We start from the raw sequence: 25691 nt of genomic DNA on the forward strand, positions 1-25691 counted from the left end.
GTGTGCAGGGGGCGGAGTGTGCATGGGGTGGAGTGTGCAGGGGGCGGAGTGTGCATGGGGCGGAGTGTGCATGAGGCAAAGGGGAAGAGGAGGGTGTGAGTGGGGGATGGTGAGGGCCAGCACAGGGTGTTCAGGCCATGGGCAGTGCTTCTGAGGCATCTAAAGACCGGAAGAAGCCACTGGAAGGTCTGAGCTGGGGAGTGACAAGGTCTGATCGCCATTCTCAGGGTTTTCCCTGGCTGCTATGTTTCAAAGCAGTGCGGGCCCAGGGCAGCCTGCTGGGATGCAGGTGGAGGGGAGAGGAGAAGGGGGGAAGGACCTACATGCAACCCTGTGACTCATGAGGGTCAGCGGTGGCGGAGGCCCCAGGGGAGGGCATCGATGAGGCCGAGGTCCTCCTGAGCCGTGGGCTCCTGAAGTGGGGCATGCCTCAGCATTTAGATGCATTCAGGTACAGAGCTGAGACGTTGGGAGGGCACAGCTCTCTGTCCCCCTGTTGCACAGGGGACCAGAGTTCCCTCTTCACCAGTGTGAGTCCTGGTGAATCTGAATCTGGATGACACAGGGCGCTGGCGAAGTGGACCGTGCTGGGCCTCGGGGTCCACCAGCTTTGGACCCAGTCCATGTAGCACCCACCACAGGTGACGGCCTGGAGCCCCGTGCTGGGAATGCACCGGCGACTGGGTCCCCCATGCTTCTGTGTCTTCCCTGTGGGAATGTGAACCCGAGGTCTCGTTGCTGCCTTCTCGAGCTTTCTGGGGAAATAAGTCAAAAAGTTAATTTGATTTTGAACAGATTCTTAAATCAGTTCCCAGGAGGCAGAGACCAATTTGCATTCGTCTTTTCTTACTTAGTCATCTTGGCTGGTATTTCACATGGGTTCTTGGTATTTTTCATGTTCTCTTGCTGCACAGACATGACCCTTTCAGCATATTTTTTTTTAAAAAAAGAAGCCATCTGAGAAACGGGAAGAGGCAACAGATTCTGAGTTGTTGTGTGTAGGTTGTTTTGGTTGTTTTTTTTCTTCTCATTTTCTTTTGTGCTTTGGTTTCTGCTCCTCCAGCCGGGAGTGGCCGATGTAGCCCTTGACTCTGACTTTGACTTGCGTTATTTGGTCAAATGCACATTTCCTTCTGCTTCCCTGCCAGAGTCCAGGGTCTCTTCCTGTGTTTCTGGCTTCCGAGTGGCTCTTGGGGGTAGGGGTCCCCCCTGTACATGGCCCATGCCAGGCCCCCAGGGCTCTGACCCCTGAGAGGGCTTTCAGGCCAGCCCCCCGCCCCGCAGGCATCCCCGTGCAGCTCACAGACCCTCTCATCTCCGGAGGAGAAAAGGATCTGACATGTCTTATGCCCAAAAGAACTGAACGCAGGGACTCAAATAGATATCTGTATACCCGTCTGCATAGCAGCATTATTCACAATCACCAAAAGGTGGAAGCAGCCCAAGTGCCGGTTGACAGATGAATGGAAAAACAAAATGTGGTAGATCCATATGATGGAATATCACTCAGCCTTTAAAAAAAAAAAAAAGGGAAGGAGATTCTCACCTACCCTGCAGTGTGCATGAACTGTGAGGACGTGATGCTGGGCAAAGTGAACCAGACGCCCAAGGACAGATACCGTAGGTTTCTGCTCCTCTGAGGTCCCTAGAGGAGTCAGTTCGTGGAGACAGAGAGGAGAAGGGTGGGTGGGCGCCAGGGGCTGGGGGAGGGGGTGTGCAGTTCATCTAACGGGGACAGAGTCTCGGATATGCAAGATGAAAAAAGATCTGCAGATTAGCTGCATGTCAGTGTGAATACACTTAAGGCTACTAACCCATGCCCCTAAAAATGGTCAAGGATAGATTTCACGTGATATGTATGTTCTATCACAATTTTCTCAAATGAAAAAAAAAAAAAAGATCTGGCAGAGTTCTATACGGTGTAAGGACCGGGGCATCTTGCTTCTGGCACCGGCCTTCATCCTCGGGAGGAAGCATCTGAGCAGAAATATTCTCCAGGGGTCCCAACAGCAGAGGAGGGTCACCTGCAAGTCGAAGGCCATTCCACCGTTGCGGGAGGACATCAGAGGATGGCCACTCCCAGGGGGTCAGTAAACACACAGTGAGGACCAGGTTTCTCATGGTGTCAGGCTGCCTTTGGAGTATGTATTGGTTTCCTGGGGCTTGTGTCACAAAATCCTCCAGGCTGGGGGCTCAAAACAATGGAAATGCATTCTCTCCCAGTTCTGGAGCCAGGAATCCAAGATCAAGGTGTGAGCGGGGCCACGTTCCCTCTGGAGACACTAGGAGATGATCCTTCTCTGCCTCTTCCATCATCAGGGGGCTCCAGGGGTCCCTTGGCTGGCAGCCACCTCCCTCCAACCTCTGCTCCATCTTCACACGGCATTATCCCCTGTGTGAGTCTGTGTCCTTTCCTCTTCTTACAAGGATGCCGGTCGTTGGAGTCAGGGCCCACCCTAACCCAGTATGTCCTCGTCTTAACTCAGTCTCATCTTAGAAGACCCTATTTCCAAACAAGGTCACATTCTGAGGTTCCAAGTAGATGTGTGTTTTTTGGGGGAGGGGGGAACACTGTTCAACCCACTGTGTAGTGTTGGTGCACACTGAATGGTTTTCTCATTTCTTCCTCTCCCCACCCCCTAGTGAATTTGTCCATCCTCTCCCCTTTTTCCTAAGTTTGAAATTATTTCAAAATTCAAAGTAAAGTAAATCACAAAATCTAAAAGCACATCACCCTTTTCAATTCCTCCCTAAGGCCCTCCTTGGACACAGGACACGGGACAGATGTTGTAAAAGCAAAGATCTGAATACCCGGCTCTGCTGAGATGGAGCCATATGTGCTGGGGTCAGGGACAGATGTAGGACTGGGGGAGGTAGGCAGTTAAGGGGCATGTGGGTGCACAGCAAGTTATAGAGAATTCAGAGCAGAAGGGCTCAGCACAGGTACGAGCACCAAAAACAAACTGTGGAAGCCACAGCTGTCATCTGCGCCTGCCCTTCCTGAATACCCATTCACCCAATTGTTTTGTGTATCCATCCATACTTTAATCCATCTGTCCGTCCATCCATTTACCCATCCACTCATCCATCTATCCATCTATCCATCTATCCTTTCATCCATCTGTCCATCCATCCATCATCCATCCATCCATCTACTCATCCATAAATCCATCTATCCAACCATCCATCCATCCATCCATCCATCCATCCATCCATCCATTCTTCCATCCATCCATCCATCCATCCATCCATCCATCCATCCACTCATCCATAAATCCATCTATCCATCTATCCTTCCTTCCATCCATCCATCCATCCATCTACTCATCCATAAATCCATCTATCCATCCATCCATCCATCCATCCATCATCCATCCATCCATCCATCCTTCCATCCATCCATCCATCCATCCATCCATCCATCCATCCATCCACTCATCCATAAATCCATCCATCCATCTATCCATCCATCCATCCATCCACTCGTCCATCCATCCATCCATCCATCCATCCATCCATCCATCCATCCACTCATCCATCAATCCATTTATTCAGCCATAGGCCATCAAATAAATACTGAGGCTTTGCTAAGAGTTCACAGCCAGATAGGCCTGAATGGTTTTCTCATTTCTTCCTCTCCCACCCCCCCAGTTAATTTGTCTTTTACATTTTGACCTGAGCCCTTAAATGCTCAGTGCATCTGGGGCGGATTTGCAAAGTGAAGGTCAGGTTGGCTCAACCCCATCTATAGGAGGTCTCGCCAAGAACAATTCCTGACTTACCTACTCAAAATTGATTGGGGAATAATTGGCCTTCTGACTTCAATAAGGCTCATGTGCTGATTCAGGTTTGAAGATATAATTACAGGAGAAGATGAGGCTGCGGTGTGCCCTGGACTGTCACAGCATGAGGCTGGGACTGCAGTTTGGAATGGGGAGGTGACTTGATTGGGAGGGAATGGGGTCTGTGTGGACAGGCTAGCGGGTTGTTGAGAGGGTTAGAGGCAGGGAGTAGGAGAGAGGATGCACAGAGCCACATGGGCTCTGGTCAATGCCACCGTGACTTCAAGGGATAGCTGAGTGCAAATTGGCCCTTTGCATGCCTGAGTCATTTGTCAAGGGCTGCGAAGCCAGGCCAGATCTTCACAGCACACGGTGCAGCCACTTCTATGTAGGTTTAGCCTAGAAAGAGCCTGGGCTCCCAAGTGCTGGATGTGACCATTCCTCCTGTTTCCAGCCTTACACATAATCCTTACATTTGTATAATGCTTTGTGATTTTTAAAGGACTCACATTTTTTTTCCCCCTCTGGCAGATGAGTAGGCTGAGAATTTAAGTGATTTGTCCAAGGTCAATGAATCAATCAACAGAGCTATTATTGAGCTCTGTCAGAGAGCACGGTGCTGAGTGCCACAGAGAGGCCCCGTGGAGGAAGACACAGGCCTGGCTGAGCTTAGCCAGAGGGTGGATCTGAATGGAGACACAGGCACGTGTGCACACACACGCATGCACGCTGCACACTTGGCCACACACATACAGCACACACAGCACGTATATGCACAGGCACATAGTCCCACATGCAAACACATATACACATGTGTGCACTTAGGCACACGTCTCCACGCTCAGCCATCTGCATGCAGCACACACACCGTGCACACACACCATGCACACGCCGTGCACACACACCATGCACACACGCCGTGCACACACGCTGTGCACACACACCATGCACACACAGATTCCAGCTTCCAGCCAAGCACAGTGCTTTGCCCAAGGGTGGTGATGGCACCGTGAAGAGTTATCAGAAAGCAGAAGAAGTAAAACCATGTGGGTTACAGGGGCTTTGGGAGAGAAGCAGACCTACACGGGGCCTGAATCCTGCACTCACAGCTCTCGAGGGACCCAGGGGTCCAGACCCTACCTGCGCCTCCTCCATCCCGGGCCATCAACGCCACTATGCCAAGGAAAGAGCCCCTTAGACAGAGCATCCTAGGAAGGGAAGAAGCAAGGCAGTCCCAGTGGGACTTCCAGCTGCGTTTCCCCTCCACGGCTAGAATTGAAATAATCAAAATAATCACATGCAATCATGCTAAATAACAATGAGTAACAATAACAAATGGTCATCAGAGACACTGTCAAACGCTAGAGTTTGTTGGAGAGTCCGGGATGACAATTTCCTAAATTAATTGCTCCAGGGGCCTCCTGTTTCACGTGCGTGGGGAAACAGCAGGTGTGGGCTCCGGTGCTGAAGCAGACTCAGGGTGATTGTGGGCTCCCTGCATCCCAAGAGGAACAGGTGTCCCGACTTTGTTGTTTTCTTCCCGCCATTACGAGCCTTTGGCTCCTCTCCATGCCTTTGGGAGGAATGCTGCCCCCACTTCCCAACCTTGATGGCAGGTACAGATCTGGGTGCCTTGATTAGAAAATAATAAAGCTCAAGCCTGAAGGAGTGCTCCTCGGGGGTTCCCTGCCTCCTTCGGCTGGATGCAGGCACCACCCGCCCCTGCCAGTCAGCTTCTCAGATTGATTTAGCTCAGGCATGAATGATGCATGTCTTGGAGTTTCCAGAGTACCCCCAACAGAGGGTGGGGATGAAAGGCCGTCTCTGAAAGCTGTGAGTGAGGCATGCCCTCTGCGTTTGGCTTGGAATCCAGGGTAGGCAGATCATTTGGGGATCTGAGGTGGAGTCTGGCCAGCAGAGGCCACTGGGTACTGGGATACACATTCTCTTGGAGAGGGTCTTCCTCCCAAGCCCCTGTTGCTGGGGTGAGTGGCCTGCTTCAGTGCCTGGCTGGGACGTGAGCATGCGTGGAGAGAGGGAGGGTTTTGGAATCAGGGTGAGCTGTGTCTGATCACGGTTCTGCCCCTTATGGGACTACAGGTGACCTGGACAAGGCTCGCTGTCCTCCCTGTAAAGTGAAGACAGCAGAGTCTACTGTATGAGTTTCCTGGGGCCACCGGGAAACAGGTTTCCACAAACAGCGGTGGGGTTGGGGTGGTGGTGGCCCTTAAGACAGCAGAAGTTTATTGTCTCAGTCTGGTAGCCAGGAGCCTCAAATCCAGATGTGGGCAGGACCATGCTCCCTCTGAAGGCTCTCGGGGAGGGTGCTTCCTGACTCTTCCAGCACCTGGGTGCTCCCGGGGCATGGCTTCCCGTGGACTTGCCCCCATGTCTCTGTGTGTCCTAGTCCCCCCTCTTGTCTCCACCCCCACTGGATTTAGGACCCACCCTAAATCCAGAGCAGTGGAGGTCCTTAGCTCATTACATCTACAAAATCTGTTTCCTAGTAAGGTCACATTCAGAGGTACAGGAAGTTAGGACTTGCCTGCTACTGAAGAGTGTGTACTCTGTAAGATTATTTTCGTAAGATAACCAATACTGTGTGTAACGGACCCCCTGCGGCACCTGGCCGCCCAGCACATGGTGGTGGGCCATCATTCTCTATGGAAGGACCGCCTGGCCAGGACTGACCCCACAAGGCCTGCTCCAAAGCTAATTTCACACCACGACTGGAAATACGTTGTATGGCTTAGGATGAAAACAGTCATATTTACTACAAACTGTTTGCATTGCATTCCGTTCTTTTGAGTTTCTGTTCTTTGGAGGGCACCAGCTGGGGTGGTGGTTAAGCGGAAGGAACACCAGGCTTTATGTTGTCTATTCGCTTGGTTGTTCATAGCCTGGCCTCTGGAAGTGCTCCCTGCCCTGAGAAATTGCCGCCCACAAATTGGGGTTTTAGTTGAGGAGGCAGCTGGTGACCTTTAGTGTCTCAGAGGAGACAGCCGTGCACCGCAGGTCACCGCATGCCACGTCGGGAAGGTGCTGGGTCCCTATGGTCCCTGCGCTGCTGGTACAGACCGTGTGAATTGTCTGCAAAGAACACTCGCTCCACAGGGCCGGCAGGGCAGGCAGGACGAGGCTGTGCTGGTCCAGCCCGCGCCTCTGCCACCGAAGACCCCTCCCATGAATCCTCGGCCACCTGACCCCACGGAATCCAGCCTTCACTGCTGGTGGCAGCCTCTGGGGGCTCTTGTGACCAAGCCCCATGGTCAGTGTCACAATCTGGAGGCCGCAAGTCTGGGATGCAGGTGTGGACAGCTCCCTACGGTCTTTGGGGGACGATCCTGGCCACCTCTTCTACTCCCAGGGGTCCTGGGAGTCACACTGACCTCTGCCTCTGTCTCCGCATGGCTGTCTACCCTCTGTGGGCATCTCTGTGTCTCCGGCTCTTATAGGACACTGGTCACACTGGAGTAGAGGCCATCCTGCTCCCGTACGACCTCATCTTACCTAATCACACCTGCCGTGACCCCATGTACAAATGAGGTCACATTCTGAGGTTCTGGGGGTTGAGACTCCAGCCTGTCTCTTAGAGGGCCCCACACAACGGGTAACAGCTCCACTCTACTCACACGTTCCAAGCCCCCCAGTGCATTTCAGCCTTAGAGCCTCCTGGTATTTCCATCCCATTAACTTTGTATTCCCTACATGGTTATGAAGACCCTGGGGGAGCTTGAGCAGCTGACAGGACGCCCCCAGGCCCCATAGGACCTACACCTCTGCTTTGCACAGGGCACAGGGTCCAGCAGCACCTTCAAGTAGCACTGTGCTTCCAGCTGAGGAGTCGCCTTGGAGAAGTCACCCTGTCCTGGAACCTTGGTCTTTTTATCTGCAAAGCTGAGATAGCATCTGACTCCCCACCCACTGGGCCTCTGCAAAGAGCGAAGGAGGCAGGGACATTGTAATCCCAGGGGGTGGTGCCACCTGGGGACCTCAGGGGCTTCTGTGCATTTGCATCTGCTCTTCTCAGAGCAGGCTCTCCCAGGACGGGTTGACCAGGAGGGAAGGCTGTGTGGGAGGTGTGGGCTGATAAGAGGCAGTCCAGGTAAAACAAAAGGATTCAGTGTGTCTGCTCCACCACCAGAAACATGCGCACAGAGGGGCACAGCGACTGAGATGCGGGAGGCGTTCAGGGGCCCCGTGTGTAAGAAAGGGTGTGTGTGTGTACTTGTGTTTGCCTGTGTGCGTGCACACGCCTGCAGCAGAGGGAGGCAGGTGTGTAAGGAAGAGTGTGTGTGTGCTTGTGTTTGTGTGCATGCACACGCCTGCAGCAGAGGGAAGCGGGTGTGTAAGAAAGGGTGTGTGTGTGTGTACTTGTGTTTGCCCGTGTGCGTGCACACGCCTGCAGCAGAGGGAAGCAGGTGTGTAAGGAAGGGTGTGAGTGTGTACTTGGTTGCCCGTGTGCATGCACACGCCCGCAGCAGAGGGAAGCAGGTGTGTAAGGAAGGGTGTGAGTGTGTACTTGGTTGCCCGTGTGCATGCACATGCCTGCAGCAGAGGGGGCCAAGGTATGGATACCCTTCATGCTGTCAAGGCTGGACTGCCTCCCTGCCCTTGAGAACTCTGTGCTAACGAAGGACACAGGAGGTGACCACAGGGACCCGACAGGGGACCTTGTCACCCTCATAACTCTTTTAAAAATGGTTTCTGAGAACACCTGGAGTGCACGGTATACCTGGCAGCCCCTGCTCTTACAAGCGGAGCCACCCTCCCCTTCAGGCCAGGACTAGTGTGTCCCCTAAGGATGGGGCTGGAGTTGGGCCTGGGCTACGGGGGGAGGGGTCACAGCAAAGCTCAGGAATCTCCTGTGAAACCCCCTCGCCCTCCGTCCCTGCAGGGGGACCCTGCTGTCACCTCAGGAGAGGGCTTCGTGGCTCCCTTTGTTCTGATTGGACTAGAGAGGAAGGGATCCAGACTTCCAAAAGACAGAGACAGACAGACAAGGACAGAGAGACAGACAGAAAGGGACAAGGAGGGAAGCGGGAGAAATGCTCCTCTCCGGCAACGCCGCCCATGGTCCCAGGGACAGGGAGACGTATCAGATGGGGCAGCCAAGAGGCAGGGATGAGACCTCCACCACCCTGACCTGGGCTTGGGGTGAGTGAGGCAGCGGTCAGCTTTTGCTCATTCCCGTCGTAGAACCCAAGACTCTGAGTGGTCGGCCGATCTCCTTGCCCAGGGTCACCAAGCTGGCGCTGGCCAGGCCACTTCTGGAGCCCGGCTGGGGGCCCTGAGGCCAGCCCTCCATTGCCCCTGGGGGGCCTCCCATGCCGGGGCACCAGGGGCTTCTCCGGCACACCACCCATTTCTTCCTTGTCACAATCATTTCTTCACCGTCCTCCAGAGTTGATTTCATGGTTACTGGATCCGGCAGAGCACTTTGTGGCCTGGGAAGGACTTTGGCGTCTTGGTCCAGCACAGCCTAGGATACATCGGGTGACTGTGAATGAGCACTGTGACCGCCCGCAGCTCCGGAAGGTGGGCTGTGTGAGGGGCCTGGGGGCAGCGCTCTCTGCCTCAGTGCTGGTATCTCTCTGCGGGAGCTGAAGGAGAGGGCCCCGCCCACAGCCACGTGTGGCACCGTCCTCACGGCTCGGCACGTTCTGCCCGGGTGTCTGTTCCCCAGTTTTATCCAGGATCCAGCATGTCATCCGAAGACAGACCTGGTGAGCAGACCAGATGATAGCATTTTGTCCAAGAGGACAGGATGCAGTGGAGACAAAAGCCGGGGAAAAAGCATCCCTGCCCTCTGCGAAGTGTCTTTCCATTTCCACAATGATAAGAGCGGGTCACTGGGCACGCACACACAGCCAGACCTGGGCAGAAGCCCGAGTGCACAGATGACTGTAGACACAGAGCCTGGGGGGCTTGGCGGGGGGCCTGGCTCCCGGACTGGGCCTCCTGCTCGCCTCCCTCCCCGTTCTAATGCCATGCACCTGCCACCTCCCTGGATGGTGATGGCAGTGCCCACAGTGGGACAGGGCGAGCTAGCCAGGAAAGCCCCCGTGCGGAGTCCAGGGCTCAGTGCATGGAGGAATCCGTGTCGCAGATACATGAGGAGGGGAAAGCCAAGCGTGTCATGAAAGGAGGGGTTAAACAGGCAGGAGGAGGGGGGAGGGGGAGGAGGAGGGGGGAGGAGGGAGAACACTGGTGACATCCACTGGGATGCGGGGCCAGGAAGGAACAGGTTTGCTTTGTGCTTGGGGGTGCAATTACCGCTGGGGAAGCTCCCAGCAGACAGGGGAAGGCAGCCAATGAGAACCAGCAGCAGAAGATGCTGTGGGCACTGTCAGGGTGAGATGGTAATCCTGGCTCTGAGGGCAGGTGGAATGGCCTGGGGGGAGCACGGTGCAATCTCCATGAGCCCCGTATCTGGCAGGGAAGGCTGAGTGTTCCACCTAGCACATAGTAGGTGCTAAGCAAATAAGATTACTATGTTGCAGAGTGTAAATCAGATACATAAGCAGAGCCTAATAAGGCTTCTGCATGGAGTTCTTGGGGTAGGGGGGGACTGGCCTCTCTTGGTCCTTTGCTTCTCAACGACACCACTTGGATCAGGACCCAGGATTCTCTTGCTTCTCTGAATCCCTTCAGCCAATAAGAAGGGATCTTGACTTCCCACGCCTTCCCACACACCCCCATCCCATTACACTGTCACCTGAATGATTTATTCTTACAGGGAGTTTGCCTCTCAAAAGACATCTATAAAACCGGGACCCAAAATGGTAAATTCAAGGCATGAGACAATGACTGGAGCCCTGGGAGGAGGGAGTCCTCGGGGGGCCCACGAAGACCTCATCATGCTCCTGTGGCTCCTTGGCCACATGACCCTTGTTCTGGCCACCGGACAGGTCCCCATCAGGGGCCCCTCCTGATTGTCCTTTCCCTCCTCTGAAGAGTGTAGCTGGAGCCTGTCACAGACCTCCTTCTTGGACAGAATCGTACATCGCTGCTGCTGGAGGGGCCCCCTGCACTGATCCATCCAAATGTTTTCACAGTTCTTTTTAGTGAAATCTTGTACCCCCAGTATGGAGAACAGGTTGAAGGGGGGAGGCACAGTTAAGGAGGGAGAGGGGACCTCAGACCCTTCTCGATGCTCCCCTAGCCCCCGAAAGTACAGTGTCCGGGCTTAGGAGGATAGTTGGAGGACCACCGATGTAGACTCAGTTACTTATTACACGGATGGGGAAACCAGGACCCCCTGGAAAGGGGACTGCAATTGCCCGGGGCCAATCCCACAGGAATAAGCAGAAATAGATTCTATTTTCTTCAAAAATACCCACTTGTATTATTTTTAGATACATATGTAAATTATCCATAGACATGATTTATAGTTAAGATATTAGTATTTATGTATGTCTCAGTTCCCTCTGGAAATTCTCCCTCTTGTAATCTATTCTCTTTGCTATATTAATCACCTTTAATTTTAAAGTTAGCACCTGATCACACCAATGCCTAGTTATTCTGCAAGACCATTTCTTTTGTCTGTTGTCTCTTTCCTCCTGGAATTTGTTCTTTGTTGCTGTCCCCTGGTGTGCCTGGTAAACTTGGGTTCAGTTTTGGACATTGTGGATGAAAAGTTATAGACAGAATCTGATCAGAAGCAGGCACGAATCAGGAGGCACCTGGGTGGCTCAGTCGGTGAAGCATCTACCTTCTGCTTGGGTCATGATCCCGGGGTCCTGGGATTGAGTCCCACATCGGGCTCCCTCCTCAGCAGGGAGCCTGCTTCTCCCTCTCTCTCCCTCTGCTTGTGCTCTCTCTGTCTCTCTGTCATCTCTCTTTCAAATGAATAAATAAAATCTTTTTTTTAAAAAAGAAGTAGGCACAAATCGAAGGATGGTATTTCATAACACAGGGAAATTATTTGAGATTCGAATGTCCGTGGCCCCAGGCAGAGTCTTACTGGGACACGGCTGCGCCCATTTCTTTGCCTGGATCTGTGGCAGGTTCAGAGCTCCAGTGGCAGAGGTGACTGGTTGCCGTGTAGACCATAGGGGCCTCCAAGCCTAAACTGCTAACCCCTGGCCCTTCACAGGAAACATCCTCCCACTCCTGCCCCGAGGCTGCTCCTCAGCCATCTAGGTTGGGATCATGAGGACTGGAAGCTGGGTTTCTGTCTTTCTGGAAGGCCCATCCCCCTCGGAAGGCTTCAGCCCCCGTTTCTGTCTGCAGCCTACACAAGCCTCCTTGACTCCAAACGGCTGTCATCTTGGGGTGGGGAGAACAGCGCCTCTTCTGTTCTCCAAACTCGCAGGGAGTTCCTGGCTTCTGATCCCCCAGGCTGAGCTTGGGCATTTTTCTGTTGGTTTCTGCTTGTTCTCTTTGACAGCACCTCAGTCTTGGGCTTTGAAAGGCTGTCTTGCAAACATGGGTTCAGATGTCGTGAGGACCACACACCAAAGCGAAGGGCAGATGTTTCCCTGTCAGCCTCCATCGTCCACCACACGCCACCCCTCCCCTGCACCTCCCACCCCTCAGGCCCTCCTCCCTGCTCTCCTGGCATTGCGGGTGCTCAGACCTGTCACGTCCTGACCTTCCCAGCTGACCCTCCAGGGGGCCCTGCCTTGGTGCTGGAGAGGGGGATGAGGACAGCAGTGATTCTCATCGAGCGCCCCCTCCCAGTGGGAAAAGGAAGGATCAGACAATTGTCCGAGGGTAATGGGGGGGCTGCACAGGGCCCCTGGGTTGGGGAGGGGGCACTGGGCCCTGTTAAGTGTGTCTATTTGTTTGCTTATCGTTTTTAATAAAATGGCAGTTGGCAGCATAAAAATAGTGGCCGCTGTTGGGATTAAGGATATTCCCCACCAGGAAGCTTTTAAAAAGTGCTCAGAGCACCCCTTTGGGAAGCTGGTGGGCACTCTTGCATTTCCCCTCTCTCCCACACTCCCCACCCCATCAAAATTGCATTGCAATTTCCCCAAACTTTAGGGCTTCACGGGAATTTTAATGGAACAGGGTATAGGCATCTCCCTCCCGCTGGCTCCGTCGACACTCTCAGTGGATTTTGAAGGCAGAGCTGACAGCGTGCTGAGCCACGGGGCTCTGTTTGCAAGCTGCACAGTGCTCAGAAGAGACCCGGCTGGACCCTCCCACCCTGCCCCTCGGACGTGGGCTAACCCTACAGGTTGGGCTTGGAGCTTGCCAGGTCGCTGGAAGGTAGCCCTTGATGGGGTTCCATAGCTCCGTCAGTGAGCGAGTGTCTCTGGGCATGCAGACAGAGCAGTGGCCAGCACAGGGCCCTAAACCGGATGCCAGCCGCGGGGAGGGACTCAGTGGTGGCTGGAAGAGTGGCCAGCTCTGCACAGTGGGGCCACCTGGCTCAGAGCCCAGGACCAGTGCTCCGGGATGCTCTGGGTGGCCCTCGTCATTGACGTGCGTCCTGGACAGCCCTTCTCTGACCTCTGGCCACCAAAGCAGGGCTTGTCCCAGCAACAAGGAGCATCTGCCCTGGATCCGTGTTTCCTAAGCTGAGTTTCTTCTCTCCACCCCACAAATGGTCATTGAGGGCCGTGGGGGCAACAGGTGGTTTGCTGCCCTTGGAGGAGCAACAGAGAGCAGGCCCTTGGGATGGGGGTTCGTTCCTCTCCTGAGCCCGCGTGCCGCCGAGCACCACGGAGAGCTAGCTTTGCCAGGCTTCAGACGCATGTTCTGCGGGAAGACAATGCATGTGTCAGATTCTCGGGGGGATGCTGGGTCCAAACAACTTATAAAACAGGCTTCTTTACCGGACAGTCCTCAAACTCGTGCATCAGGAGTCTCCAGCAGGGAGAGCTAAGCTTCCTGCACAGTGCCTGGTTCCAAGGACAGCACAAAACTCTTGCGTTGGACCCCTGCGAAGGGTCTCCAGGGAAGGACGTGGCCTGCGTCCATCATAGCCCCTATGGGCAGGTGCCTTCAGCTTGCCCCGGGCCACCTCCCTAAACCCTTCTCTTCTACAAAGCAAACCCGATCTGTCCCGCATCCCTTCCCCTTCCTCCTGCGTGCCAGAACTTGGCTCCCACAGGGAGACCCTGTGACTGTGGCTCATGTGCGAGTAGCTGCCCAGGGACATGGCAACACAGTGAGTGAGATGTGGCGCCTGGTGATGTCTGACGCTCTGAGCTCTCCGGACCTGAAGCCGCCAGTCCTGCCAGGAACGTAGCCCCCGTGTGGTGTTGGTAGGGTCGTGCTGCCATGAGGCCTGCCTGGCAGTCTCTGACCTGTGTCCCGGCAGCTCCTTCTCTCTGCCTGGAGGACTGTCCCCGTCCCTCTCCACGTAGAGTGTCAGTTAGCTGGGGTCCCAGAAATGACAGCACCAGACCTCAGGGGGATCGCCTATGGGAGCACCCTCGGGGCACAGCATGGCGGTAAGAGCTGGGGCAGGGCACCCCATTCTCGGGGGGGGCCCTGCAAAGCTGAGTGTGGCTGGAGGGAGGGGTGAAGACTTGGGGCTGGGTGCCAGTCTCAGTCTCTCGGGACCCTTTCCCCGACTTCCTGGATTGGCTCATTATGGGCCATCATGGTACCCCTGGTCACAGAAGCCTTCATCACGGATGCAGTGCCCATCTACTCCTGAGCGCCTTTGGCTGGTGCCTGCCCCTCGGCCCCCTAGAGCATGACATGTGCAGGGTGGGGACTGGGCAGCCACTGTCCCCAACTGCAGCTTAGCATCTAGCCTCAGACACTAAGTAGGTCCTCGTGGTAGGTCCATAGTAGGTCCTCAGGTGTTGAGCGGACACATAGCACTTTTCTATCCAACAGGGACCTTCCAGAGAGGAGGTGTGTCACTCTCCCCTCGTGTGACACTGGGGATGAGGGAGAGAAGTGACAGGACAGCCGTCTGAGGTCCTGCAGGCACAGCGCAGAGACACGTCCCCACCCGCCTCACTCTCCGCGAAGGGCAAATCGGCGTGCCCCTGCCCCATGACAGCGTGGCTCCCCTGGGACGGCGGGGGCACAGAAGGCACTTCATGAGTGACCCCCGAGGATACGGGGTGGGGGCAGCTCCTGCCGGAAATCCGGTTCTCAGGGCTGAGTCCAGACACTGTGCTTTCCTCTGTCCCCGCGTCTGCTCTGCCCCGGGCGCCAGGCCGGGGGCTTCCTGTGCGTCCTCTGCAGCCTCCGGGGCAGGTCAGGAGGCAGGCAGCTCAGAGCCTCAGAGCCGTGCTGGGGACAGGGTGCCAATGAGCCCGCTCCAGGCGTGGCCGAGCCCGTCTGTGGCCGTCCCATGATTCTGTCCTTACCTGGGACGCACTGACAGGTAAGGGGTTTCTCACGGGAGTCCATGCATGCACCTTCGGTACACAGCCAGCATCTGAGAACCGCTCGCTGCTCCATCCTTGGGGTGTCTTTGCCTGGTGGGGGGCGGACATGCCTGGATCTGCCTCTGTCAGGTGCAGCCCCTAGACAGCATCTCTGTCCTGGGCCACTGTCAACACGCCGAAATGTCCCTGAAAATAAGTAGGAGACAAGTGCTTAAGCCACAGGAAGTGGATACCCTCCGGTGTGGGCCTTGTCCCTCAGGCTTGGGTGGGCATCTGAAGCACAGGGAGCCCCAGATGAAAAGATTAGCAGGACTAAGGCCTCCAGGACTGGACACTCGGTGGGAATCTGGCCATGGTGCACATGCTGGGCTTTCCGATACAGACTAGGCATTTGGTGCGTCGCTTTATCTAGAATGCACTAACCAAGCGTCTGCTCGGTCCATGCACCGAGTGGGCATGCCCAGCCCCGGCTGACCCATGCCAGGAAGGCGGCCTGAGCCTCTGCCCACACTCCACAGAAGTAACAGTAGCCAGGGTGAGAGCCTCTGCCCTCCACACACCACGGGGCACCGGCTCCTGGTTGGGAGCACCACACGGTGCTCGTGCACCATCTGCGGGGCGGGAATGGCCAGGTTGCACGGCGAGGATGCTCTGAGCGGGAGGGAGCCAGGCTGCACTGTTTGCTTAGAGGTTTGATCCATTCACTATTGTATGGGCTAAATATGGACTTGTTACTGATGGCGGGCGCTGGCGCTCCTCGTGAGTAATCCAGCCACAGACTCTGCAGCTGACTCATGGGGCCTGGAGCCCTGGCCAATGGCCCTTGCACACAGACCATGCTGCTTTCATAGCCGAAGCCCCTCATAGCCGAAGGCCAGACGTGCTGGCTGATGGGCACTGCGGGGGAGTCCCTCCCCAGCCCCCGACATCTCCTTAGCATGGAGCGATGCTGGCTTCCCCCGGCACACTCCTTCCCCGCCTGCCATCCTTTGTTGAACTACCCCAGTGCTCTTGGGAGTTAAGTGAAAGAAGTGGGTCATTTCCATATTGGCTACTGAGTTCAAAGCTGAATATCAGCAGCGTCTGTTCTTGAATGAGATGAGCAATAAATTCAGTGTGTGCATGTGTGTGCCTGTGTGTGTGTGTGCATGTGTGTACGTGTGCGCCCGTGTGTGCGTGCATGCACGTGCATGAATGTATGTGCATGTCCATGTGTGCATGCACGTGTGTCCATATGTGTGTATGGTGTCTTGTGTGCATGCATGTGTGTGCATGTGCACGCACGTGTGTGCATGTGTGTCCATGTGTGTATGGTGTCTTGTGTGCATGTGCATGCACGCGTGTACATGTGTGTCCATGTGTGTATGGTGTCTTGCATGCATGTGTGTGCATGTGCATTCACGTGTGTACATGTGTGCCCATGTGTGCATGCCTGTGCGTGGGAGGGAGGGAGCAGCAACCAATGCAAGAGAAAGGTGGAGGCAGAGGCCGGCAGAAGGAACCCCAGCGCTCATGCTTTTAGAACTCCTGAAGCTGCGAATCTTCTCCTCTCTGAGGGGTTGGGTTTCGCTCAGAACTGTCCTTTCTGCTCAGAAACCATGCTGCCTGTGGATGAGCAGGTCTGACCCGGCCTCCGGGGTGTTCAGGGCCCAAGGCGGGAGGCATGTTTCCTGGGCCCCAGTTCGGCCTCCTGGTCACCGCTGCCCGTGAATGTGAGTCCGAGGGTCCAGATGGATGGGGCCTGGCCTCGGTGTGTAACCCCTTCTCCTAGCTGTTAAATTCAGCTCGGAAACACGTATCCTACCTGCACCCTCTTCCATGAGGGGTGACTGCATGTGGTCCCGTGGAGGGAGAGGCCCTGAGACAAGGGGTGGGCAGGGTCACAGAGGGCCAGCCCTCTAGGGCAGGGGCCCCCAACTCTTTCCTAAAGGGACAGATAGCGGATATTTTAGGCTTCCGGGCCACACGACTGAATCCTTCCCTGGCAACACCAAAGCAGCCTCGGACATTTAGTCTGATGTTGCCATGTGCCAATAAAACTTCAGTTACAGAATCAGGGTCGGGGCTGCGTTTGGCCCTCAGGCCACAGTTTTCAAACATCTGCTTCCAGGCCTTCCTACTCAGTGTGCTGTCAGCGACCCCAGGAAGTGGGAGAGATGCAAACCTCAGCCCCATTTGCCATCCCGCCCCAGAAGGTTCCTGTGTGTGCACGGAGGGGAAGCAGAGCCTTAGAGGCCCCCATCGTCACGGCCGCACGGGGATGACATCAGCCTTTGCTGAGACCTACTGTGCGCAGGCCACGTGGCTAATGAGGTTCCCTCGGCCTCTGAATAAATTCTCCTGGGATCTTATTTGCAGATGAGTCAAGTGAGGCAAAGCAAGCGTGCAAATCCCCTGGGGCCACCAGGGGCCAAGTCCCACAGCCGGGGGCTTGAAACAACAGATGTTTATTCTCTCGAGGTTCTGGAGGACTGAAGCCAGCAGGGCCACACCTTCTCCGAAGGTTCTAGGATTGGGTCCTATCTGCCTTCTCCAGCTTCTGGTGGTTGCTGGTGGCCCCAGGCTCACGGCCGTAGGCCTCCAGCCTTTGCATCACCATCACGTGGATTTCTTCCATGTTTTTCTGTGCCCACCCCGGGGTTCTATAAGGGCACCAGCCATTGCACTGACCACCCACCCTAAATCCAGGACGATTTCATTTCAAGGTCCTTAGGTAGTTAATTAAATCGATGAAGACCTTATTTCCAAATCAGGTCATATTCTGAGGTTGGACAAGTGGACGTGAATTCAGGGTTGTGGGGAGAGCAGGTCACTTGTCCAGGGTCCGGACTCCCAGGACCCGGCACCAGCTGTCTCAGGGCTGGCTAAATTCAGCTGTGTGGGGAATCATGGCTTTGCAGAGTCGAGTGAGGGCCACGGGCCTCCGTGACTCTAACTGACACCCCCCCCAGGCTCCTGGGCCTCCACAAAGCATTTCAGCTCAGGAGTGTGAGATTCCTAGTGCTATAACTTCGCAACATACCACAGAGTGGGTGCTGTCAACAACAGAGATTCACTGGCTTACATACTTCTGGAGACCAGAAGATGAGAGCAAGGCAGGGCCAGGGAAGGATGTTCCGGCCTCTCTCCCAGCATCTGGTGGTTCATGGGCTCTGACAGTGGAACTCCGGTCTTGTCCCTGTGGGGGTGTGTGTCTCCGAATCTCCCCCTTTTATAAGGACACCAGTCATACTGGGTTAGGGCCACTGATCCCACTATGACCTCATCTTAACTAATTACATCTGCAACGACCCCATTTCCGAATAGAGTCACATTCCGAGGCAGTGGGTTAAGACTTCCACTTGTGAGTTTTGGGGAGACACAGCTCAATCTGTAAAATGAGGACAACACCGCTGGTGGTGAGTGGAGTTTCCCAAACTTCCAATCGGAGTTTCCCAATGCATTTGTTTGAGTCTGGACCTGGCTGCTCTGTGATCTCTGGCCCCCAGCTCCCTCTGTCTCCCCACTACGCTCTAAAATTCAGGGGAGTCTCCAAAGTCAGAGAAGGTTCTCCTTATCCGAGGAATTTGCTCCTCGATGTGACTGACCTGGGGGTGGGACAGCTTTAGTCAGCCTAATGCCAGGGGACTAAGCCCCATCTCGAGGCCCTTTTGGAGACCCTTGTCAGTGAGGTGCGCGTGATGACCCCCATATTCTCTAGATCACAGCAGCTGGCCACTGGCCATCCCCCCGTGGTGAAAAGACCACTGTTCTGCAGCAGGCTGTGCGGGGAGCAGCTAAAGACACAGGCCCTGGAGCAAGCCTGTTTCCCGGCTTTCCTGCATCCGAGCTGCTTTTCTTAGCAGGAAAAGGTTAATCTTGCTCAAAGAAATGACCTTGAGCCCAGCTCCTGGGAGGTCACTGTAAGTCCTCCGACTGTCCTGCCTGGTAAGAGTGTCTTGGTTTCCCAGATAGTCTGTGCTAATAATGTGACTTATGGGGGAGGCCTTGGGCTCCAGGGCGTCAGCTCCACCTCTGGTCAGGCTGGAGCTAAGACCTGCCATGCCTACACGACCAAGCCACGACAGAGACTCTGGACACCCAGGCTCAGGGGGGCTTCCCGGGCTGGCGACACCCTGCGCGTGTTCTTATGCAACATCACGGGTGGGAGGTAAGGGGTGACCACGTTCCTCCACTGGTTCCTCACACCTGGTCTCTCCTGGACTCTGCCCCCCTGTGCCTCTTCCCAGTGCGGATTTTAATCTGTGTTTTTTCACTGTAGTCAGCCAAAACTGAGTGTAACAGCTCAATTTGGTGAGTCCTTTGAGTGAATTTTTGAACCTGAAGGCAGTCTTGGCGACCTCCCAATATATTGTGCAGCTTTGAGAAAGCCCCCTAACCTCCCTATGGAAATGCAGAGCATTTCTGCACCCACCTCATGAGGTTGGAGGGAGCATATATAAACTCATTCGCCAAAAACAATGTGGGGCACCTACTACCACTAAGATGCGTGTGACTTCCTTAGTCACTGCTGACTCAGTCCTGCATGCCCTCCACCAGCCTCACCTTCTACCAAGAAGGAAGTGGCTGGAGGGAGAACAGGGGACGTGATGGGCAGAGGACCACATTTCACCTTCTGTGGCCATATGGGGTGTGATCAGGACATTTCTGACCGACTACCCACACACCACCACAGTGATTGTGTCCCAGCAAGTCAGTTTGGATGATGTGACCAGATCTGAGATGGGGACACTGTTTCCTAGTGTCATTCATGCATTCCTTTCATTAGTGAAGAACCTCAGCCTCATTGACGTTTTGGGCCAGATCTTATGGGGTTGTCCTGTGCACTGTAGGACAGAGCCAGCATCTTGGGACTCTATCCACTAGATGCCAGTAGGACCCCTCACCCCTGTGTGACCACCAAAAATGTCTCCAGACAGGGCCAGATGCCCCCGACTGAGGACAATCTGACAGGTCCTTTAGGGTAATTCCTCAAGGACTTAACTTCACCATGTTATCATGAGGCATTAGTACAGCTGTTTCCAGAGTGGGGCTCTCTTCTCTGTATGGGGTGGTCCTGCCTTAAGCTGCAGAGAATTCCAATGAGAGGCAACTTTATCTCCATGGAGTCCTGGCTCCAGCCTCCCCCATCACCCACAGCATGGAATGCCCTGCAGGGTCACTCAGAAAATGGCACACTCCTTTGTGTCCACACCAAAAAAGCTAGCAGCCTTGTTTCTCTGAGAACACCCTGGTTTTGGAAGACACGTTTTCCCTCAGCAGCCTTCTCTCACCCCAGGAGGTGGCCAAGTGCCTCAGAATGAGCCCAAACTTCAGAGCGCCTCCTTCTCAAGAAAGCTGGGCTAGCCTCTCACTGGTCCTGCAGTGGACGCTGCGAGCTTCACCAAGTTCCCAGAGAGACTGTTTGTCAAAGATGTGCTGTGGAGTCCATGTTTTGCAGCCTTGGTGGAAAAGGAATGGAGTTTTTGCAGTGAGGTTGGTACTTTGGGAGACCCCTGTCACCTCTCATCCATCAAGCCCCTGAAGACAGACGTCCTTGGATCCAGTGGTCACCGTCCCTGGTTCCCACGGCGCAGGCACATGAGATCCCTGCATTCTACGATGAACTACCATTGACAAAGATATGTTATCCCTTTGCCTCAGCAAACTCCAGCGCCATCGCTCCTGCCTTCATCCAAGGGTACCAGCCGGATGTACCACGTACATTCCTCAAGCGCTAGGAAAGAAGGCCCTCGATGGGTTTGCTTTTGCCATGGACAGTGGCCCATGTTTGATTCAGCTCCATTTAATGAGAAAGTCGTCCAGACCCAGAGATGGATTACCAACTCCCCATCAATCTCCAGGGCCTAATCTTATTACAAACCACCACAAATACAACCATAAAAGCCCTATTGATTGAGGCAGAGTTTGCTAATCCATCTGTCCCCATCCATTATTCCAGGTATAATTTTTCATTATCAGGATGGCAGCTGATTCCTCACACATTAGTATACAGTGGCAATTACCAGGAGCAGAAAGAGCCCCTAAATTAGCAGGAACAATAACACCTGTCAGAAAGGGGAAGCAAGAACCCCACACAGCATGCTGTGCACTCTGGGACCATGTCTGAATTGCAAAGAATTTGAAGATGGATTCAATATTGACCTTGTAAATGGAGAGGAGAAGGTTTGTGTTTTCTTCCCTTTCTCGGGTGTATAGAGTGTACATTCCCTTCAGGTGACACCCTCGTTCACCGGATCACAGCCTGCCTGACAGCTGGAGTAGACACTGTTCAAGGATTTTCTTGCCCGGGGTCAGTAGGATTTGTGGGACAGATGTTCCTACCTGCAGTATGTAATGTCCACAAGGGACCTGGCCTGAGGGGAGCACTACTTAAGGTGTGAGTAATATGGGAGAAATTAGTGAGGAAGGAGAGAATCTGAGGGGGATAACCTCCAGAGAACCCTGCCATTTGCGTGGGGCAGGGAAAACCAGTAGCTCTGACATCTGAGATCTGAACGTCCTTGTCTTTTTGCAAAATGCAGCTCCTTTTCAGCCTTGATGGAGAAAATTGAAAGACATGTGGCTGAAATAATTCTTTGGGTCCCCGGAGGGACTAAATTGATAAAATTCTCCCTGGAGTTTGGTTTCCAAAAATCAAGAATCCTGTCTAATTGAGTTCTCGAGGAAACTGTCACACAAAAGATCTATTCCCAAGCCAACCTCACATGGACAAACCTGGCAGGGCAAAGCTGCCCATGGCTAACTGTTACGGTCCAGCTTGCTAAAGTGGACGTTGTGGCTGTCTTTGAAATCACCTTGGCAGTGGCCAATGAAATTCTCAGAACTCAGGAAGCCTTTGATGATGGAGCGTGAAGGTTCTAGTCTTCAGAACCAAAGGATTGCAGCTGAGTCCCAGCTTTAACCAATCTTTCAAAATAGATATATATTCTATTTAATTTATAAGACAAACCACCCTCAGCTGTTCACGTAAATTAGAGGCCAGCAAACTATAAACTATGAGCGAAATTTGGCTGCTCTCTGTTTTTGTAAAGTTTTATTGGAACATAGCCACACCCGTTTGCTTGCGTATTATCCATGTCTGCTCTTGCCCTGTAACGGCCTGATGGGGAAGTTGCGACAGAGACCATACTGCCCACAAAGCCTAAAATATTTACTCTCTGGCCCTTCATGGCAAGGTTTGCCTACCCAGCATCCACGCGAAGACTTAAGGGATTTATACTGATGAAGAAGAAAGGACTCCTGGCATTTGGGGAGGACTAAATAACAGGGCAGATGATTGAAACAGGACACCACTTCTCACATGCTATTCTGTTCTCTTCGTAGTAGCCAACCTCCCAGAGAGAATAAGTGAGGAGGCATCCTTATGGATTTTCTATCTTCCAGCCTGCTTCTTACAAGTGTCATTCTTGCCACATGTCAAAAGGCCTGATCCTTGTTCCACCATCATGAGCATGGGGTCTATGGGATCTTCTTGTAGCTATTGCTCTTTTATGCACGAGCCCAGGGGCCCATCAGAACTCATGGGCCAGGCGTTGAAGCATAAGGCTGTTTGCCTTGCGAGTAAAGTATGTGAGGAGTAGTCAGATGTTTGCCTCTAGCTAGTTTTATGACCAGAATGTAGCTACAGATGGGTTAGTTTGGCTTTAGATGTTTGATCTTCTCTGAGGCTCCAGAGCAGAGAATTGCCTTTCATCCTGGCTCTGCCGAATGATGATGGGAAAGTCACTTTACTCCTCAGCATCAAGCTCCTCATCAGTCAGGCAGGTGCAAAAGTGCAGGATGGTGATGGATTCGGTTGATCACATGTGAAGACTTGGCAAGGTACCTGGCATAAAGAAGTCTTTCTAGAAAGCATAGCAGATGATCTTGGCTGGTTATTAACCCACTGATCATTTCCTCCAAAACTTAATTTGGTAAGTTCTATGGAGGAGTTGCACACTGAAGGCAGGAGAAGGGCCTCCAGAATAAGGCAAACCTTAGGATTATATCATCGCCTGTCTCCCTGTTCCCCTGGTTTTTATTTTCTCCTTTTCAGTTATAAATGTAATATGTCACACAGCTACAGTTGTAAGGGACTGTGTTAGACTGTGTGTGGGGCTAGGGGTGGGTATGAAGATGAAGAGGCCCCTTTCTTAAGGGGGCTCAGGGACTTATGAGGCCCTCGGGCAAAGGGCTGGTCTTCCATTCTCAGAGTCATCAGTGAGGGAGAGGTCCCTTGAGCCAACCGTTCTGCCCCCAGGCCTCAGTTTCTTACATCTATCAGAGGAGGAGAATCCATGCCTTCCCATCCTCACCCACAGGGGGGAATGGGAGGTGATCAGACATCTAAGATGCAGCTGGTCATGGAACTCTTCCCTTCCAAGGACGTTTGCAGATATTCAGCCCCACAGAATTCCCATAGTAACAAGATGACAGGTCAAAATCTAGCAGTGCCCTGAGCCTCCCCTGGTCCTACAGGTGGTGGGGAATGGATGGCACAGCACTCTGCTCTTGTGGGGCTCTCAATGCCTTCAGCTCGGCCTGACCTAGCAGTTGAACCAACCCCCGCGTCCTCTTGGCTCACCCACTCACTGTGTACTTTTACATCGCCAGCCTCCATAAGCTGGCTTCTCGTGACCTAGAAGATGGAAGGTTTAGCCCAAGGAATGAAGACTCGGTTCTTGCCATGGGGAATGGGATGCGACCTGCCAACGAATGGCTGAGAAGTTTTTGGCATGGGCCTGGAGCACTTCCCGAGGGGTCTGTTCATGGAGGAGGTGGTGAGGCTCAAGAAGATGTAGAAGCTTGCTCTCCCCCAGGAATGTAGACGGGAGAGGTACCAGCCTCTACCTTGGAATAAAGGAGACCAAAACTGAGCTTAGAGAAAGTCAGAGCAAAAGCAGATTAATGAAGTTTGAGCTCAGAATCATATTATACTGCTGTTCTTAGTATGGACTTTGAGCCAGCAGATCCTATGCGAACCAAGGAATTTACACAAACTGGTCCATTTGGTTTTCACTTCCATAACTGATGATGATAGTATTTACCTTTGAGAGTTGTTACCAGGATAATTTGGATAATGCACCTCTGACAATTGTTACCACTTGTTGAGCATGCCTGAGATCACCATCATCACCATCACCATCCTTTCCAACCCTTCCTCTGCCAAAGAGGTCTGAGTTGGGCGTTGGGGAAGCTGTTGAATAGTTAGGGATTTCTGAGGCTGGCAGGTACTCCATTGTTGATGAGACTGAGGGTGTTCCCTGTGGCGTAACTAGCTGTCAGTCCTATGGGAAAACTGATTTGGCAGTCTTAGATGAAAAGGCAAACTGGCCTAGAGGTTTATGGCAGCTGCCACAACTTGGGCATAGATGTATGTGAAGCCATTGGCCAGAACCAGCAGTGAATGCTGCCATTTTTAAAAATGGGCACTAGATCACTTCCCAGCCTTTTGGCTAAGATCAAGTGAAAAAATGGGCACTAGGGAAGCTGCTCCTTAAAGGGGGGCACCGTGGCTGAGTTCGTCAAAACTGACAATGTTTAGCATGCAGTAGGTGCTCTGTAACTGGTTCTTGAATCAGTGGATAAAAGAATAAATGAAGGGATTTCCATTACATTCATGTCTTCTCCAGTTTTCCTAGTGGTGCTTATCCTGTGGGCTCAGGAGAGGAATCCCTCACGACAAACAGAAATAGCCCGGAAGACGGGCAAACAGGAAAAGAAAGCTTGTTTTCTGGTCATGCCAACTTTGAATCATTTATTAATAATTTCCCCCACGAGGATCATATTCAGTAGAGAGGTAACATCTGTTTGCGAGACTGTGTCCTTGGGAGACCGCCAGAAAAATCTTATATTCTGAAATCCTCCATGCTGGGACACACGTGCGTCTTGTTCTCACCCCAGGACCCGCTGGGTTCCTCGGGGTGATGGGCGGGCCTCTGCAGTTGGACCCCTGGAGTGGAGAGAGGCAAGTGCTTACACCTCCCAGGTGCAAGAACACAGGGAAATTAGCACTTCGGTGGGACGAGGGGCTGCCCCCTGCAGGGCTCACTGCAGAGCCCCCAGGACCTTTATGGCCCAGCTCCTCAGGTAGGGTTCTTCCTGATCAGAGGAGGACAGGGCCTTTGCAGGTGGCTTTTATGGACCAGTGGCATCTGCCGGGCATGCCCCCAAGTGTCTGTGTTCCAGGAAGGATGTGACAGATGTGTTGTCAGGAGGAACATAGCCTTGCCGCCCATCCCCTGCATCTGTGGTCAGTGGAAGGTGGTACAGGGGGTGGGGACAGAGGGACAGTGTAGGAGAGAATCCCTGTCCTCTGCTATCCCTGTATGGGGTCAGCAGACAGCTCTCAGGTGGGGCTCAGGCTGCCCCGCTTCTGTCCCTGACTTGCTGTTTCCACTCCTTATGTCCCGCACCATCCTACCCCATGCACACACACAGCAGACACAGGGCAGCGAGGCTAGACTGCAGATCCTTTTCTGGGCTTTGGGGAAGCATCAGCCGCTAGGCCTGGGTCTTTTATCCCTGGAACCTCATCAGGCAGTGAGCATCTTGGAGAGGACTCTGGAAAGAGGAAGATACTCCCCAGTGATCCAGGTAACCCCTGAGTCTTCCAGGAGGT

At 53.6% G+C, this 25691-nt stretch overlaps 1 protein-coding gene across 6 annotated transcripts in view; it reads left to right on the top strand.

Moving 5' to 3' along the window:
• AJAP1 (adherens junctions associated protein 1) overlaps positions 1 to 25691 on the top strand; it is a 128255-nt gene that overhangs the window by 82108 nt on the left and 20456 nt on the right. The gene's annotated exons all lie outside the window — the stretch shown is intronic.

This window comes from Leptonychotes weddellii, chromosome 4 (genome assembly GCF_054177405.1).
Source record: "Leptonychotes weddellii isolate Sample4059 chromosome 4, ASM5417740v2, whole genome shotgun sequence".
NCBI lineage: Eukaryota > Metazoa > Chordata > Mammalia > Carnivora > Phocidae > Leptonychotes > Leptonychotes weddellii.